At 45.2% G+C, this 16272-nt stretch overlaps 1 long non-coding RNA gene across 1 annotated transcript; it reads left to right on the top strand.

Annotated features, from left to right (window-relative positions):
• The first annotated feature begins 14497 nt into the window (after nucleotides 1-14497).
• LOC147454737 (uncharacterized) lies at nucleotides 14498-15971 on the top strand. Its single transcript, XR_015188779.1, has 2 exons — nucleotides 14498-14633; nucleotides 15459-15971. It is a non-coding gene; the product is annotated as an uncharacterized LOC147454737 (long non-coding RNA).
• The last annotated feature ends 301 nt before the right edge of the window (nucleotides 15972-16272 follow it).

Raw genomic sequence — 16272 nt, 5'->3', positions numbered from 1 at the left:
GGCTGGGCAACTTAAGTTGATAGGCCATCTCATTGATTGGCCTAAGAATCTGGAAGGGACCATAGTACCTTTTTGCTAACTTAGCATAGTACTTTTGGTGTCCCGTAGGATTCTTGCCCGTTGTGTGCCTTAATTGAGCCTTGGGAAATTTGAGTAAGACCCAATCATTTTCTTTAAAGGCTTGGGCTCTTCTGTGCTTGTCAGCAGCAGCCTTTTGCCTTTGCTATGAGATAGAGATAGCATCCTTAATCTTTTGGAAAGATTCTTGTAGGTCTTGGCTATACTCATCTACAACAAAAATCATCCCATGTATCTTAAGTAGCAGGGGACTTTTTGATCTTCCCTCAATTACCTCAAAAGGTGCTTTTCCCGTGGAAATATGTATAGTGTTATTGTAGGCATACTCCACTAATGGTAAGTACTTCTCCCATTGGGATCTTTGATCTACTTCCGTTACATAGGCTTTTAGTAGATCAAGAATTGTCAGGTTAGCTATTTCACTTTGGCCATCCGTTTGCAGGTGATAGGCCAAAGAGAAGTTTATCCTTGTCCCTAAATTCTCAAAGAGACCCTTCCAGAAATTACTAGTCATTGTAGGATCTCTATCCGACACTATGGATATTGGCAAGCCATGGTACTTGAAGATTTGTGAAATGAATAGAGTTTCCATTTGATGGGCTTTGATAGTCTTTTTGACAGGTATAAAATGAGCTTGTTTGCTGAACCTGTCTACTATCGTCCATATTCCCGTATTCCCATGGATAGACTTAGGTAATCCAAAGATAAAATCCATGGATATGCTCTTCCATGGTGAATTAGGGATTGGCAAAAGTTGAAGCAATCCAGGTTGCTTCCCTCTATCAAACTTCATCTTTTGGCATACCACACATTTAGAAACATACTCTTGTATGTTTGCTTTCATGGTAGGCCAATAGAAATATGTTTCAATCCCTTGTAGGGTAGACTGAATCCCTCAATGCCCTCCATAAGGAGGAGCATGAGATTCATACATTACTTTCTCAAGGAGTGAGTTAGTAACGCATAGTCTATTTCCATAGAGAAGATAACCATCTTGTAAAGTAAATCATTCCTCTTTCTTCCCTAGTGAAAGGGCTGAAATCACATCTCTAAAATCGGGATCAATAGCATACTCATCTATCATAGAAGATAGATCATTGTGAATTGTTATGGAAACCGCATTCACTCTCGACCGTCTTCAGAGTGCATCGGCTACTTGATTATGCTTGCCAGCAATGTGAGCAATATGAAAATGAAATTGTGAAAGGAAATTTGCCCACCTCATTTGTTTGTCGGAGAGCTTGGTCTGCGTCATGAAGTACTTAAGACTTTGGTGATCCGTTCGCCTAATGAAAGGAGTCCCCAATAAATAGTGCCTCCATGAGTCTAAGGCATGTAGAACTGTGAGGAGTTGCTTTTCATATATGCCTAGAACTTGCTCAATAGGGTCGAGCCTTCGACTTTCATAGCCTATGGCATCTCCTTCTTGGAGCAAAACAGCTCCAAGGCAATCACCACAAGCGTCACATTGGACCTCAAATGGCTTTGAGAGGTTCGGTAATGTAAGCACAAGTTGAGAGATAAGCTTTTCGAAAGCATTGTTCTCCTTGGTAGACCATGTATACCTAACATTTTTCTTTGTTAGGTCATCTAATGGTCCTAGTATTAGTGAGAACTTTTCTATGAAGCGTCTATAGTATGCATACATACCTGTAAAGCTTCTTAGTTCATGAAGATTACTTGGTTTAGGCCATCCTTTTATTACCTCTAGCTTCGATGGATCCATTTGGATGCCATCTTGAGAGATAATGTGACCTAAATACTGAACCTCTTGCAAGAAAAATTCACTTTTCTTTTGATTAACATAAAGTTTATTCTCTCTTAGAATATTACCTGGAGGTGTTGCTTGTGTTCGTCTAATGAATTAGAGTAGATGATGATATCATCAAAGAACACTCTAGTGAAGGTTCGGTGAGGCCTGAATAGCTTCTCCATCAAGCGGTTGAATGTAGTTGGTGCATTGGTCAAGCCAAAGGCATGTCAATATATTCGTAAAGACCAAACGTAGTGCGAAATGCGGTCTTTACGATGTCTTGATCAACTATCCTTATTTGATGATAGCCACTTTTTAGGTCAGTCCTACTGAAGTAGGTGGACCCTTGTAGCTTATCAAATAGGTCGTCTACCCGTGGAACGGAAAACCTATTCTTGATAGTGATTCTATTTAGTGCTCTATAGTCGACACGCATACAATATGTGCAGTCTTTCTTTTGCACTAATAGCACAGGAGAACAAAATGGAGATGAGCTAGGCCTAATCATGCCCTTCTCAACTAAGGACTTTTCGCATAATCTCCTCTTGTTGAGCTTGAGAAACTCTATAAGGAGGTTTGTTAGGCGGTGAACTTCCTAGAAGAAGTTCAATTGCATGGTCATCATTGCCTCGTTTAGGAGGTAGCTCACAAGGGATGTCATCAATAAAGACATCTTAAAACCCCTTGAGAAAATTGGATAACTCTAATTCCTTTTGATTGTGTATATTTTCTTTTGCTAAAACATTAGGTTCAGTTTGAGAGTCTTTAACAAAAATCATGTACACAGAAATAGAGCTGTGTATTGACTTTTTGAAAGCTTGCGTATGTACAATGGGTATGGTGTTACCCATTTCCTTAGCATCTATGTACATATCTTTTTCCCTGAACCTAAAGGAGATTCTCCTTTTAGGGAATTTAACATTGGCAACCATGCGATCAAACCATGGTGCCCCTAGGATTACATCCTTATGCTTGAGAGGAGAGATAAAGAAGTCCTCTTTGTCCACATAGCTTTGGACATGAAGCTTCAATTTCCAGATTAAGGGAGTGACTGAAGCTTCTTGCCCCTTGAAAGCACCGTTTACGGGTAGAACATCTCCCATCTTGTAAGCTTGTATGCCTAGCTTGGTGGCCAACTCTGTCATATGAAATTGTGAGCAGAACCAGGGTCAAAGAGAATAAAAGCATCATGTTCTCTTCCCTTTCCCCAAGCATGGCATACAGGAGATCCTTTGTGGTGAGTTTCCTTCTCTTGGATTTTGACCAAGGTAGCTCTAGGAGGTTCATGGTGGGTGTTCTTTTGGGGACAAGCGTTGTACGCATGCCCTTGCTCGTCGCACTTGAAACAGCGGTTATCCTTGCAATAACGCTCAAGCTATTCAGGAGAGAGTTTAGTTTTGCCTTTGTAAACTCCCTTCTCTTTAGCTTTTTTGGAGTTGCCCTTAGGAGACTTTTGGACATTGTCCTTCCCCTTAGGCTCATTGGAACCCTTGTTTTCCGTGGGCTTAGAATTTATTTTAACCCCCGTTTGGAAATTAATTCGAGAAGCCACCATAGAATGGTGTATAACTGCCAATATGGTGCGTGGCCTTTGGGAGTTCACATACTCGGCCATTTCTTCAGTTAAGCCCACACAAAATTGTTGCTTTTTCTCTCCAAAATCCAACTTTTTAAAGACAGTGGCTTTAAGTTGTAGGTCCCAAAACTTGTCTACATATTTGTGAATGGATTCATAGGGAGAGAGCTTCAAGCTTTGCCATTCGGTGAGTGCTTTGACTTTGGCATCGGTGGCCAAAAACTGCTTCATAATGGAAGCTCTTAAAGCTTTTCATGTTCGCGGAGCTTCACCGTTGGCCCGTAGGCTAGACCGCCATTGTCTGGCGGACTTTTGAAAGTGCATAGCTACATGGCGTAGCTTAGAGGACTCCGTGAAGCCCTCATCTCCAAGCCCCACATCGAATTGTTGGATAAAGGCCAAGACTTTGTCCGTAGCACCAAAGGTGCCATCGTAGGTAAGGAAAGAGATGCTCTTCCCTCCCTCTTTGAACTTCTTGAGCTTGGATGACCTCTTCCATGCGGCATAGGATTTCCTATGGTCACTTCTTTTTGATGGTTCAAAAGTTGCACCATCACTTTCTTCAGGAGATAAAGAATTTGAGGAAGATGGAGAAGAGGGTGACCTCTTTCTTTCCTTTTTCTTGCCTTGGTCTTCTTTGTCTTCACCATCGCTTTCATAAGAGGAAGAGGATGAAGAAGATAGAGAAGAGGGTGTCCTCTTTCTCGCCTTTTTCTTCTCTTGCTTTTCGTCATCCCTCTTTGCATTAATTATGGTGTGGAGAAGCATGCGATGGTCTTCTCCGTTTTGGAGTTGATGGAGAGCGTTTAGCCTGCCATCTTCGTGGAGCCATCTCCGTTGAGGTGGCAGGTGACTCACTTATTTCTCGTTCCTTCGGTGGAGGCTGTTGAATTCTCCTTTGGGAAGGAGATGCATCATCAAGAAGCAAATTTTTGAGGCCTTCGTATGGATCCTCTTCTTCTTCCCGAATCGGAGAGAGGCCTCTTTTGGAAGTCTCACAAGGAGGCTTCCTAGGTACTCTCTCATCATGGTGGGGAGCTTGGAGAATCCCATGAGCACGAAGTTGCCGTTGCACTTCACTTTGGAGGGATGGATTTCCCATGGCTTGTTGAAGCTTAGAAACAAGATAGTTAACAATCATAGGGGCATTATTAGTAGCTTGCTCATTAGAAAAATCAAAGTTATCAACATTAATTTCACTCTCTTTACTATTGTCATCCATTCTAACAAATTTTAGGTGTAAACTTTTTAGGTGTACTTTGGCACTTCAAGCCATAGTTGCTACTCCTCTTTACCCCTTTAGAAAAAGCACTCAAGCTATTGTACCCGTGGCTCGAATACCATTAATTGCAAGGAATAGAAGAGAGGGTCGTTCAACAACAAAACAGCATCGGCTCTTGTCAAGCTTCTATAGCTCAATATTGGTTAAGCCGTAGGCAAGCCCCGTAGGACTCCACTATTAAGACCATAGCTCTCGACGGTGATGCCCCGTTAACTGCTCAAAGGCAGGCGCACTGCAAGGCTGAAAATTCCCTATTCTACTTACTCACATGCAATTAATAATACCAACCATTTATAGCTAGCTTGAGGACCTCCCTTCTTGAGCAAGAAAAGAGAAACCTTGTGCTCTGAGACCAATGTAGCATTTAATGCTCTAGTAACTTGTGTGTAGCGGAAATAACATGAACATAGTGAGCATTTGATTAGAATAGATTCCTAATGAGAATAACTAGAGTGCTTGGGTGGAAAGAGCAACAAAAAGTATAACACCTAGTTAGATATCATGAACAATACTTCAGAAGAGAGAGAAATGAGCAATTGACAATAGTTGAGGACCAGATTTGCATGGAGCCGTTCCCCCTCCAAAAGGCTTTGTATTATTGTTTCTCCCATCAAGAGAGACATTTTACAATGCAATTCTTTGTGTTTCTTCAATACTAGCTTGTGAGATGAAGATGGAAACTTCAAGCACTAAGCAAAACACTTATCAAACACAACATCGATTCCCTCAGGATCTCACACCCAAGACCTCACACACCTTTGAAGATGGTGAGAGCTAGCGGAGTATGAGAGTAGATTGAGAGGAAGAAGGAGTAGTCTTACAAGAAAGATATACATCTCCTCACATAATCACTCATATTAGCATAGCTTAGCTTAGTAATTAGTATGATAGAGGAGATGAGCATACAGTGAAGCTTAGCTCTTGCTTGGATTTGCATCACAAAGCCAAGAGTTGTTGGTGTAGACCTCCCTTCTCACAAGCTTGGAGTAGGTGATAAGCTTTCCATTAAAGCTTGAGAAGAGAGAGAGAGAGAGAGAGAGAGAGAGAGAGAGAGAGTCTTTTTACTCCACACATAGACTAGTGTGAGTGTGTAATGCCATAATGCCTTGAGAAAATCAGCCCCCTCTCTCTCTTGGTCGATTCCTCTTGCTATTTGCTCATTCACACCCCATTGGACCTCCCCAGGCTTAGCCAATAGGATTTCAGGAGCATAAGTGATAGCCTTCATACATTTTTCCCCCTTTCCCCTTTTGTGAGAGCTTTAGGTAATTGATAAATGCAACTAAACTCTCATTGGACCCCCTTGCCCCCTGGCCAATAGGAATCAGGCAAGCCATTGGGCTGTTGAATGCTCATTGGACTCCTTGGGAGACTGTCCAATAGTCTTCTAGAGAGCTTAATTTTTATTGGTTCTTTTATTAAGTGTTTTTTAATTGATTAAATTAGATTTACTCTAGCTTAATTCTCATTCGTCCACCTCCATGGCCATTCAATAGGGATTGAGTACACCAGCTTGTGGGTATCTGGGCTAGGGAGATGACATGTGTCCCTCATTTCTTTTGTGTAAAGGTAGCTTGTGTGTGTGTGTGAGTTTCTCTCTCATCCCCTACTTCTTGGGCTCGCCCCCTCCTATGTAGGACTTGAGAAGACTTTTTGGGACACACACAAAGTATCCATTTTTCCTAGTGTGGCCTTTGGACACAACCTTTGAATTTTGGAACCTTAGCATTTTGGAAGTCTTAATGGGCTTAACCTTAGGGTCTTTTTAGCCCATTATTGCACCTTGCTCTTTTGCAGATGCGCCCCCCTTTGGATCCTAGATGCCCCCCCCCCCTTTGGATCCTTATTGTGGCCGGTCTGCCAACTTAACCAATATTCTAGCTTTTTCTCCCCTCGCACTTTCCCATATCAAATGATCAGTTTAACATGAGAAAATCATTTAAGAGAATTAGATATTAGTTATTATGACATTAACTATTACAAAATTTCCCAACATGAGCTTGAAAATGTATTTCCCCTCCTCCAAAAACACGCCTCGGATTCAACGGCTACTTTAAACCATAACAGAATTTCCCAACATGAGCCGCATTGACGTCGTACTCCAAATCCAATGCTCAACACCACGGGGGCGAAAAAAATGCCACTAGGGGAGGGAGGTCGGACAATGCTTTGCTCTTCCCTACATCGTTGCACCTTCCCGACTTATCCATGGCCACTGACAACGAGGACGGAGGTGGCAGCTACATTGGCGAGAGCAGGGCCAGCACTTCAACTGCCTCGCCAGGTCCTCGTTCAATGGCCCAACCTGCTCGTCCTTGCCTCTTCGATATTAATTCGTCTGCTACAGTCGTTGTAGCATCCCAGGCGGTTCAATCTTTTCATTTAACCTCGTCTTTCGCATGCTGGCAATTTAGAGCCTATCCCTTTTACTGCCCTAGATCGCCCTTTTCGTGATGATTTCTGGTCTGAGAATGCCATTTTCATCCTCGTTCACGGGTGGGGTGACCGCTACCTGGAGAGACTCTAACAGAGGACGACTCTCTGACCTTAAAGAAGGTTTGGGTCTCTCTCTCTCTCTCTCTCTCTCTCTCTCTCTCTCTCTCTCTGCACGACCTTGCCTCAACGCCCTCGTTGCCCGAAGCACCACCGCCATCTTCTTCTCCTGCCCAGGTAAGCCTGTCCCATTCCTACTTTCAGCACTGGCGGAAGCATTGGCCACAATACTGGACTCGTCTGCAGGTGGTGCGGCATGAACTCCGATTGCAGCAAAAATTGACGGTTGTCTTGGCCGCAAAGGTGGAGGCGCAGCAAGTATGCAAGTATGCATGGTGAGTAGCACGAACCATGGTGCCACAGGCAGCAGGAGATGGTGTCTTCGCATGCCAAGGCTCGTGAGCAAGATGACGAATGGGGATGTGCCTGCAGCATGCCGATACCATCGTTAGCAAAATGGAGAAAACGGAGAGCAACTGGCACATGGCTTGCTTGAAAGTTAGTGCCCGCAAAACTTTGAGCATGGGTGGATTGAACCACAGCGCTTGTCAGGTTGGCAATGGTCCTGACTGCAGCAGAATCATCTGCAGGTGGTGCGTCAGCAACCTCATTGATAGTTGTCTTGCTGATCACCACCCACAGAGAGAAAGGTTGGAGCCTTGGAGGAAGAAACAAAGAGAGCATAGAGAGGAGAGAGAATAGAGAGAAGGAGCCTTGCAGCCCTTCTCTGCACGCACAGAGAGAGAGAGAGAGAGAGAGAGAGAGAGAGAGAGAGAGAGAGAGAGACAGAGGCTTCTGCAAGCCTCAGATAAGCAGCTGAGGAGGAGGTCGCAGAATCTAGGCTTGCGAGCTTTTTTTTATAACATGGGTTACCAACTCAGAGCAGCCCAATGCCGGCGCTTGCTTGATTACGGGATTCAACCTTTATATCGTTGAGCCAGTGGAAGCGGATTCGAATCCACCCGTCTGACTTTTATATCTGTACGACATGGAAGTCTCCAGTGGCAAGAAGTGGGGTTGGGAGGGAATCGAAAGGAATCTTGGAAGCAAAATGAATAAAATAGCAGAGCTGCCCGTAGTAGTAGTAGTAGGAGGAGGGAGAAAAGAGACGCCTTCTTGAAATAAGCTTTACAAACCTCAGAAGGTTTTAGAGGTAAATAGGGAGAAAAGAGACGACTTCTTGAAATAAACTTTACAAACCTTAGAAGGTTTTAGAGGTTCAGCTCCTACTAGTAGGGTTCTATTCAGGTTCCATTAATTAATTTGTTACAAAGATTCTCTGCGTAAACTTTTATAACCTTCGCCACCACACAAGCAGTTGCTCCCATGATCTGTCGTCTGTCCCGACTTACCATTGTCGTCTGCCCTCACCTCGACACCCAACAATTGTTGTCCATGGTTGCAATAGTTTGAGTCACTTTGGTAGTACACACCTCATGACATCAATTGCACCATTAGAGCAGCAAGAGAAAGACAAACACTGCCTTGGCGATAGAAATTCATCTCTCTCTCTCTCTCTCTCTCTCTCTCTCTCTCTCTCCACCTGCGATGTCGTCTTCTATTGAGCATACCTCCCAATCACTACCACCGCCTCTGTAAAAAAAGGCCAACAAGAATCATCGGACGCAGGCCATGCGCATCATCACATACCTCAAACTAAGACGCTCTTAAATGCTCAAAGCATCCCTCTCACATTCCTTGCCAGGTGTCGAGCCCTAGCCTTTTCACACTGCTCCATCGCTTGCAACCTTGATCTGCCACCGCCCCCCTTTTGACTTTCCCTCTCCACCTGTCCGCGACGGCATGGCAGCAAGCCCCCGCCCCCCGGGTTCATTGACACCATTGATCAGTCGGGAGTTCTCATGCTCCCGTGCTCTCCTACATGCTTTCCCACACACACAGTGCGCAGAGATCCAGCGACTAGACTGCAGCGCAGACCTGCCGTGCAAGGAAACGAGAGAGGGAGAGAGAGAGATATGCAGCTGCCAACAAGTCTCCCTTGCAGCAAAACGAGCGAGAGAGAGAGAGAGAGAGAGAGAGAGAGAGAGAGAGAGAGAGAGAGAGAGGCCGATGTGCGCCTCATAGCCTACTCTGCATGCACTGCACCCCATCTCCCTGTTTCACTGCGTAGCAAAATCGCCTGCCCAAAAATCTCCAAAATTTGCCCCTCTCTCTCTCTCTCTCTCTGTCTCTCTCTCTCTCTCTCTCTCTCTCTCTCCCCCACGTGCTGGCAATGCTTTACTTTTTTTCTTTCCTTCATCCACCCTTTTCTTCTCAACTCGCCGTGGGAATCTAAGTTGATTCTTCCTAATAAGACTAAAAAAAAAAACGTTTTGGGCACCCACTGGACTTTGTTTAAAGGTTTTTACATGAACTTCAAATTTAAATTGTTGTCTACGTCTAGCGCGGCTTTCCAAAATTAAAGCTCTAGAGACTAAGGCCAACGTTTTCACCTTGCCCACGACTTCTCCCTCTCCTTGAAACTACGCTTGTCCCCTTGCTCTTCACACCCTTACACAAAGGGCACTACTACCCTCGTGAGTCCTCACCTTGGGGACGTTTTAAGGCTTTTGTAATGGAGCCCCCTGTCCGAACACACACTCAAGTCGCACACATACAATGCATGTTGAAAATACATCGAGAGGAATAGGGGCTATCTTACCGATTGAAGGGGCATTGAAGAGAGAGAGAGAGAGAGAGAGAGAGAGAGAGAGAGATTGCCCAGCTCTTACTATCGAGCCTTGTCGTTTCCTCTTACGTCTATCATTGGCACACTACACACTTGTTGCCTTTAGCTTGCCAACATGCCAAAGCTACATGTCCCATTTTTCTGTCATGTCATGCCCTAGGCTCCTGCTGCAGCTGCTAGTGCCACACACACACACACACACACACACACACGGGGGAGGGGAGGGATGTGGGGAGAGAGAGAGAGAGAGAGAGAGTAATTAACCCACACTTCTGGCCAAAAAAACTCACAAAATGCACCAAAGGGTCACACATTATTTTGTGTTTGGTATCATAGTGACACTTGGCGCATCTTTTTAATTAAAGGGTCCTCTTTGGTCGTGGCGGGGCATACAAGCAGTCCTTGTGATTTCATCACTTGTTTTAAAACAATTTCAATTTACTCTACTTGAAAAGCCTTAGCGCTTCGCCTACGTCAAGGGCCGTCGAACCCTAGCATGCTCTCTCTGTTGGGTGGCTCCAACAGCGCCTCATTGGGTGGGGGCCTGTTTGGAGGTTTGTCTGGGATTTCCCAGCTCGCGTGAAGTTTGCAACCTGTTGTCGGTTACTCTGCAGACGACAAGGGGTGTCGCAGGATTGTGGACAATGTCTCGGATCTTCGGAAGGCGGAGTCCGTTGTGGAAGGACATGCTTCACTTGGTGGCTTAGGGGCTCGTGGGCTCCCCCTCAAGCCCGATAGGTGGTGCTGGTTCTTGACAGCCTTTCTAACGGTGCATTGCTCCCCATTAATAGCATGAGGACTGTGGAACTTTGCGACGTTTGGCCACTCCGAGTCAACAGCAGGTTGGTATCGTTGCATGACTTGCTGGTGACATCGGTCCGTGGTGGTGATGGTGGTTCCTTTTTGGTCAGCTTCGACTCCTTTGTGTATGATGCTGGGTATGTTTCTTCGGCTGGTCTCTTTTTACTGGTTTTGCTAGTGCATGGTCTGGGCATGGCATTCCTTGTGAGAGAAGGGATACTATGGTGGCTCCCAATTGTGTTCTAGCAAGATCTATTCGGGTGTATCGGCAATAGACTGTTTCCTTGATGTGGTTGGTGATTGTACGGGGTTTCAAGCTTCCCTGGAAAAAGCTTGAGTAGGGACTATGTTCCTTTTATGGGGTAGGGAATGGTCATTTAATGACCATTCTCCATAATATTGATGACCACATGGCGACCGGCGGAGGCCCGGGAGCCATGGTGGGAGTCAATAGGGAATGGTCATTAAATGACCCTTCCTGGCCGTCAAGGTCGTTGGGAGGGGAGCCAAGTACATTGACTCGGATTATTAGATACAGTGATTTAGTTCCACAGTTTGCGCAGTCCCATTGTCCACGTCAATCAGCAGGTCATAGCCCAGTGCTGAGTTGCCATGCGATCATTGGTAGAGATGATATTCCGAGCGTCGAGTTGCCATGCAATCATTGGCAGTGATGATTGGCAATGATTGGAGGAGGTAGCGATTATTCCGCATGTTGAGTTGGACACCTAGTATTGGGCAACTTTGTCTCTCAGATTCTGAGTGCTGAGATATTGTTCATCCAACAGCCCTCCACGCTTATTCCATCCAGTAACGCAGCGGGATGGACAGCCAGGATGGCATGCCCCCCGACCAGCGACCTTGACCGTATGTGGTTGATGCCATGGCTCCATATGGCCATGGCTTGCAATGTAATTTTTGTTTTTAATATATTATACGCATACGTGTCGTCTTCTGCCGCCTGCCCAACAAAGCATTTCCCCAATTCTCTGCGAGCTGCTCCTTCCACAGCGCCTACCTTCTCCCTCCACCTCACTTGCCTCGCCCGTGCATCTCCCTTCTAACCTCCTGCTCAAACCAACTGTGCGCATCTTTGTGAAGATCCACTTGATGGAAGGGCTCAAAGGGCCTCCTACATGAGGGACTCGAGCTTGAAGTCGATGAAGCAACAACTCCTTCCAGGGCTCCTTTCCTAAAGAAGTTCAATTTCTTTGCTAGATGTTGCATCAATATACTCTCCGTACCCCCGCATAAAAAGTCCATGTCAGACCCTCTCTTCATTCCCCTACACCTGCCCTTCTTTGCTGCCTCTATTGCTCATGCACGCGCTCCATCTGCAGCGCCAGAGAGAGAGAGAGAGAGAGAGAGAGAGAGAGAGAGAGAGAGAGAACTCCTTCAAGCACCTCTGAAAGGCTCTAATGTTCCCTCCTCCCTCTACACCTCCTCTCCTCAATGCCTTCTTGTGCCTCCCTTGCTCCCCTTCCGCTATCGACAGATAGAGCTTTCATGGCTCCAGTGCACATCCTACAACACTCCATCTCTGTCACCTCCACTATTATGTGTTGCTGCACACCCCTGGTTGCTCATCCCATGAGAGCTGGGACAAAGAGATAGATAAGTTAAATTATCGTCCACGGAGGTCATATATGACCTATGGGACCAAAAAAGCAAGCAAAACATTACATCGATGCTTCTAGATAAAGGCATTAGGTACATATCAGTTAAGGAGTGAGGGTCCATTGCCCAGGAGGAAAGGAAAGAACAAAACTAAGAGGAGTTAGGTGAGGGGGAAGCCAGTTTGGAAGTTTGAAACTCCTAAATGACAACTTTGCCACCTCGATAAACCGCCCATCTGTCTTGTTTGCGGGCTTCGTGCATTTTTTTTTAGCTTGCTTGCTTTAGTCTTTAGTTGATTTGTAGTCAATTCTTCAACAATCCAAAGGTTTTGTCCCTTGAGAAGACGAGATTGGCATAGTAACCGCATTTGTTCTTCTTTGTCCTTCAGGATACACTGCTTAGGTGGCACCTTTCTATGTGTATCGTTGATCCAAGAGATGGTTTCGAGCTTTATGTGGATTGGTTGAAGTATATCATTGAGCTTGGTGATGGATTCTTTAAGGGTGTCCTCATCGGTGCACCATGGGGAGGGAAGTCCCTCGATCCTAATCTTGAGGCAAAAGGATTCTTGTAGTCGACGTTCTTGTAAGACTGCTTGTATCTTATTGTCAATCTTCTTGTGTGGCCGAGTGAGCTTGGGTGATCTTTTCTTCAACTTTCTTCACCTTGTCGGCAGTGAGATCTACCATAGAATCAAATCGTGCCTCAAGTTTGCTAAGGCAAACCTTGAGGTCACGATTTTCTTCTAAAACTCTGTCTAGGGCTGCTTGCAATTGTTCAATGCGGTTAGTTTTGTTTGAGGCCGTTATGACAATAGCGAAACTTGGTCATGTTCCCATGGGAGTCTTTGGGAGTGATGTTTTTGCCTTGGAAGCCATATCCTTCATTGGGAGTGGAAAAATCCACTATTTGTGTTGCAGAGGTGTGACCCTCTCTAGTGGAGTAGGTTCCCTTGAGAGGGTTTATGCTTATGGGGAGGTTGACACGAGCGAGAGGACTCCTGACAGGCTCCTTGGCCCTGGCCCCTCTGTGTATGTAAGCTTTAATGGTAGAGTCAAGCCCTCTGTTCCTGTTCTTATAGACCGATAGGCTGCCCTCTTCCCTTCAGACAAGACAGAGATGGAGGAACTTCAATCTTGCCCTCGACCGATGCTTCAATTAGAGCCCCTGACTGGGCGCGAGGTCTGACATGTTGCAACGATTTTGTTAGGCTGCCGAGAGTGCAGAGTTGCAGAGGGCGCGACGGCTTTGACAGGGTGCCGAGCTGCAGAGTTGCAACGACAGCTTTGATAGGGTGCCGAGAGCTGCAGAGGTGCAGAGAGAGAGAGAGAGAGCCTACTCCACCCGTTGCCCTGCAGGCCGAGCTGCGACGCAGAGGGAGAAAAAGAGAGAGCCTAATATAGAAGAGAGACTGGCGGCAAGTAACCGCCCACCGCCTCTGTAGAGAGAGAGAGAGAGAGAGAGAGAGAGAGACCTCGCCGCCTCAACTTTTGAGAGAGAGAAGTTCAAGAAGAAGAAGAAAATATCAATGGCGCACTAAACTGATATATATATATATAGAGAGAGAGAGAGAGAAGAAGAAGAAGAAGATGAAGAAGAGAGTGGTAACATCGTAGGAAACTATCCCAAGAGACCTTAACGATCTAGCCGACGAGGAGTTGAACTCAACACTTGTTAGAGAGAACACTTGTTAGAGAGAGAGAGAGCATCTTCTTCAAATTCCATCTAATTCTCCTTTTTTTCCCAGATTTCACCACGCACACTCACTTTTTGTGAGTATTGGGAAAAAAAAACAGTTTCTGTTTCACTTTAAAAAAGGGCTGGTTTGCGGCGTGGCCTTGTGTCGCGTGATCCGTGTCCTTCCGGATGAAGCTGGTAATTTCTGGAAGGTGGCTTACCTCAGCTATTATATAAGCCAAAGGCACTTCTCTGGTTGGTCTTAAGAGAAGTTGGTCTACGTATCAAGATCCACACACGCGCTCCCCCCCCCCCCCCCCCCCCAAAAAAAACAAAACACACGCACGCACACACACACACTCACAGGAGCGATGGCGGGTCCGCCTCCAGGTCCTGGTGGTTTTGGGCCAGGAGATCCGCTGCTAAATTGCCTGTGCTGCCCCTGCATGCTGGTTTCATCCGTGATCGGAGGGCTTATGGGCTGGCTTTGTTTGCCGTTTGGCGGCTTTGGTCATTTCTGGGGAGCCCCGTTTGGAGGACCACCACCTCCTCCTGGCGGGCCTTTTGGCGGTCCCGGTGGGCCTTTTGGCAGCCCCGGTGGCCCTTTTGGCGGGGGTCCCGGTGGTGGTGGCCCTTGAGGCGGTTTTTAGAAACAGAAAATGCACAGGTAGTTTTCCAATTTCTGGAATTTACTTGAGATTTACTTACCTCGAGGTAGAAATGTGGTTTTATTTGGAAAGGCTAAAACAGTCGGTAAACATTTCAGCCACATAATTATTTTTAATGTTTTGAAAACTTGTTTGCGCTACATATATTTTGAAGTGTTGAGTTACTTATTGAAGTCTTTCCAATAAAAAAAAGCATTGTGCTGCAGAAAAAATTCCCTCTTCTTTAGAACGATGGTCTTGCTTCTACCATAATTCTATTGCTTCACATCTTGACGCGTTGCAAAATCTAGGTTTTAGGTCAATTTTTGTAGGTGTTCTAGTCCGCCCACAATGTTAAAGAGCCCCCCCCCCCCCCCCCCCCCCCCCCCCCCCAAAAAAAAAACAAAAAAACCCAAAACCCTTTGTTTGTTTCCCTTGTTCAGACAATTCTTGGCTTTCCCACTCAAAAGGAACTTGTTAGAGAGAATAACTTGTTGCAATTCCTTCATTTTTGTGCTATCATCCTCACTAAACCCTTGTTGCAACTTTTGAAACCATGGTCAATTGTGGCAACATTGTAGCGCAAAGAATGAAAAAGAATAGAGGGAAAAAAAGAATGCCGAAGCAATAATTGACGAGAGAGAGAGAGAGAGAGAGAGAGTGTGTGTGTGTGTGTGTGTGTGTGTGAGTGTGAACAGAGCGTGTCAAAAATTTTCTCTTTAACAATTGTCTACACTTAAAGTAAGCAGGTCAGCTTAACAACCCCTAAGCCTTGCACATGTGCTTTTTTACATGCTTTACCATTTTTAGTAAAAATTGGTCCAAATGATAATGTTGGCCAACAGTTTTGTGCATCGTAGGCGATTTCGTGCGTGATAGTCCACTAACAAAGATCGATGACAAACTTGGCATTCTCTTGTTCAAAAGCAAGATAGCACGGAGGCACTTTTTAAGACGAAGTTGTCCAGAAGAATTGATTTTGTATCAAATGGTGAAGATTTAGCCTCGACTGCGATAGTCATTGAAGACTTATTCAAGCGGAAGAGAAATCAATTACATCCTTTAGAAGAATCTACATTATAGTTGGACTCATTTACTCTAGTCAAGCTCTCTCCTTTTGAAATCCTCTTTCAAGCAATGTCTCAACTTCTTCATCTGTGAGGTTTGTTCCTAGATTGGTTGGCTAAATTGTTGGTGGTGGAGCTGGCCTTGGTTGTATGTTATGGTCTACTGGTGCGAGAGTCTTTTGCCTACATGTCACTCTACTTTGTTCACATTTTCTTCCACCAGTGGGTGTTGACATGTCACAACTACCAAAAGGAATTCTTTGAATTTTCTACATAGTTTCATTGACCTTCTATTCCAAAACACGTCTCTTCTTTTTCTTCTGAACTCTTACTCTCATCTTTAATCCTTGAATTCTCTCTAAAATTGATCTCCCTCGACCTTCCACGAGATGTACGCTCTTTTGTTTTTGCATTGTCCTCTGGTCTATGCGTGGAGATATTCTCAACATCACAATCAATGGCCTTTGCTTGTGCCAAACGGTTTCTTTATCTCTTTGAAGAGGTGTGCAAGCTTTATACATGAGTGTTCTTGATGTAGCTTAATTGACTATTCTTATCACTTGTGTTGAACTACAAAAACTCTCTTTGAATC

The sequence above is a fragment of the Adiantum capillus-veneris genome, chromosome 7 (genome assembly GCF_014529385.1).
Source record: "Adiantum capillus-veneris isolate H3 chromosome 7, ASM1452938v2, whole genome shotgun sequence".
Lineage (NCBI taxonomy): Eukaryota > Viridiplantae > Streptophyta > Polypodiopsida > Polypodiales > Pteridaceae > Adiantum > Adiantum capillus-veneris.
The sequence above is the reverse complement of the archived record's forward strand: the minus strand, read 5'-3'. Positions and strand labels throughout refer to the sequence as shown.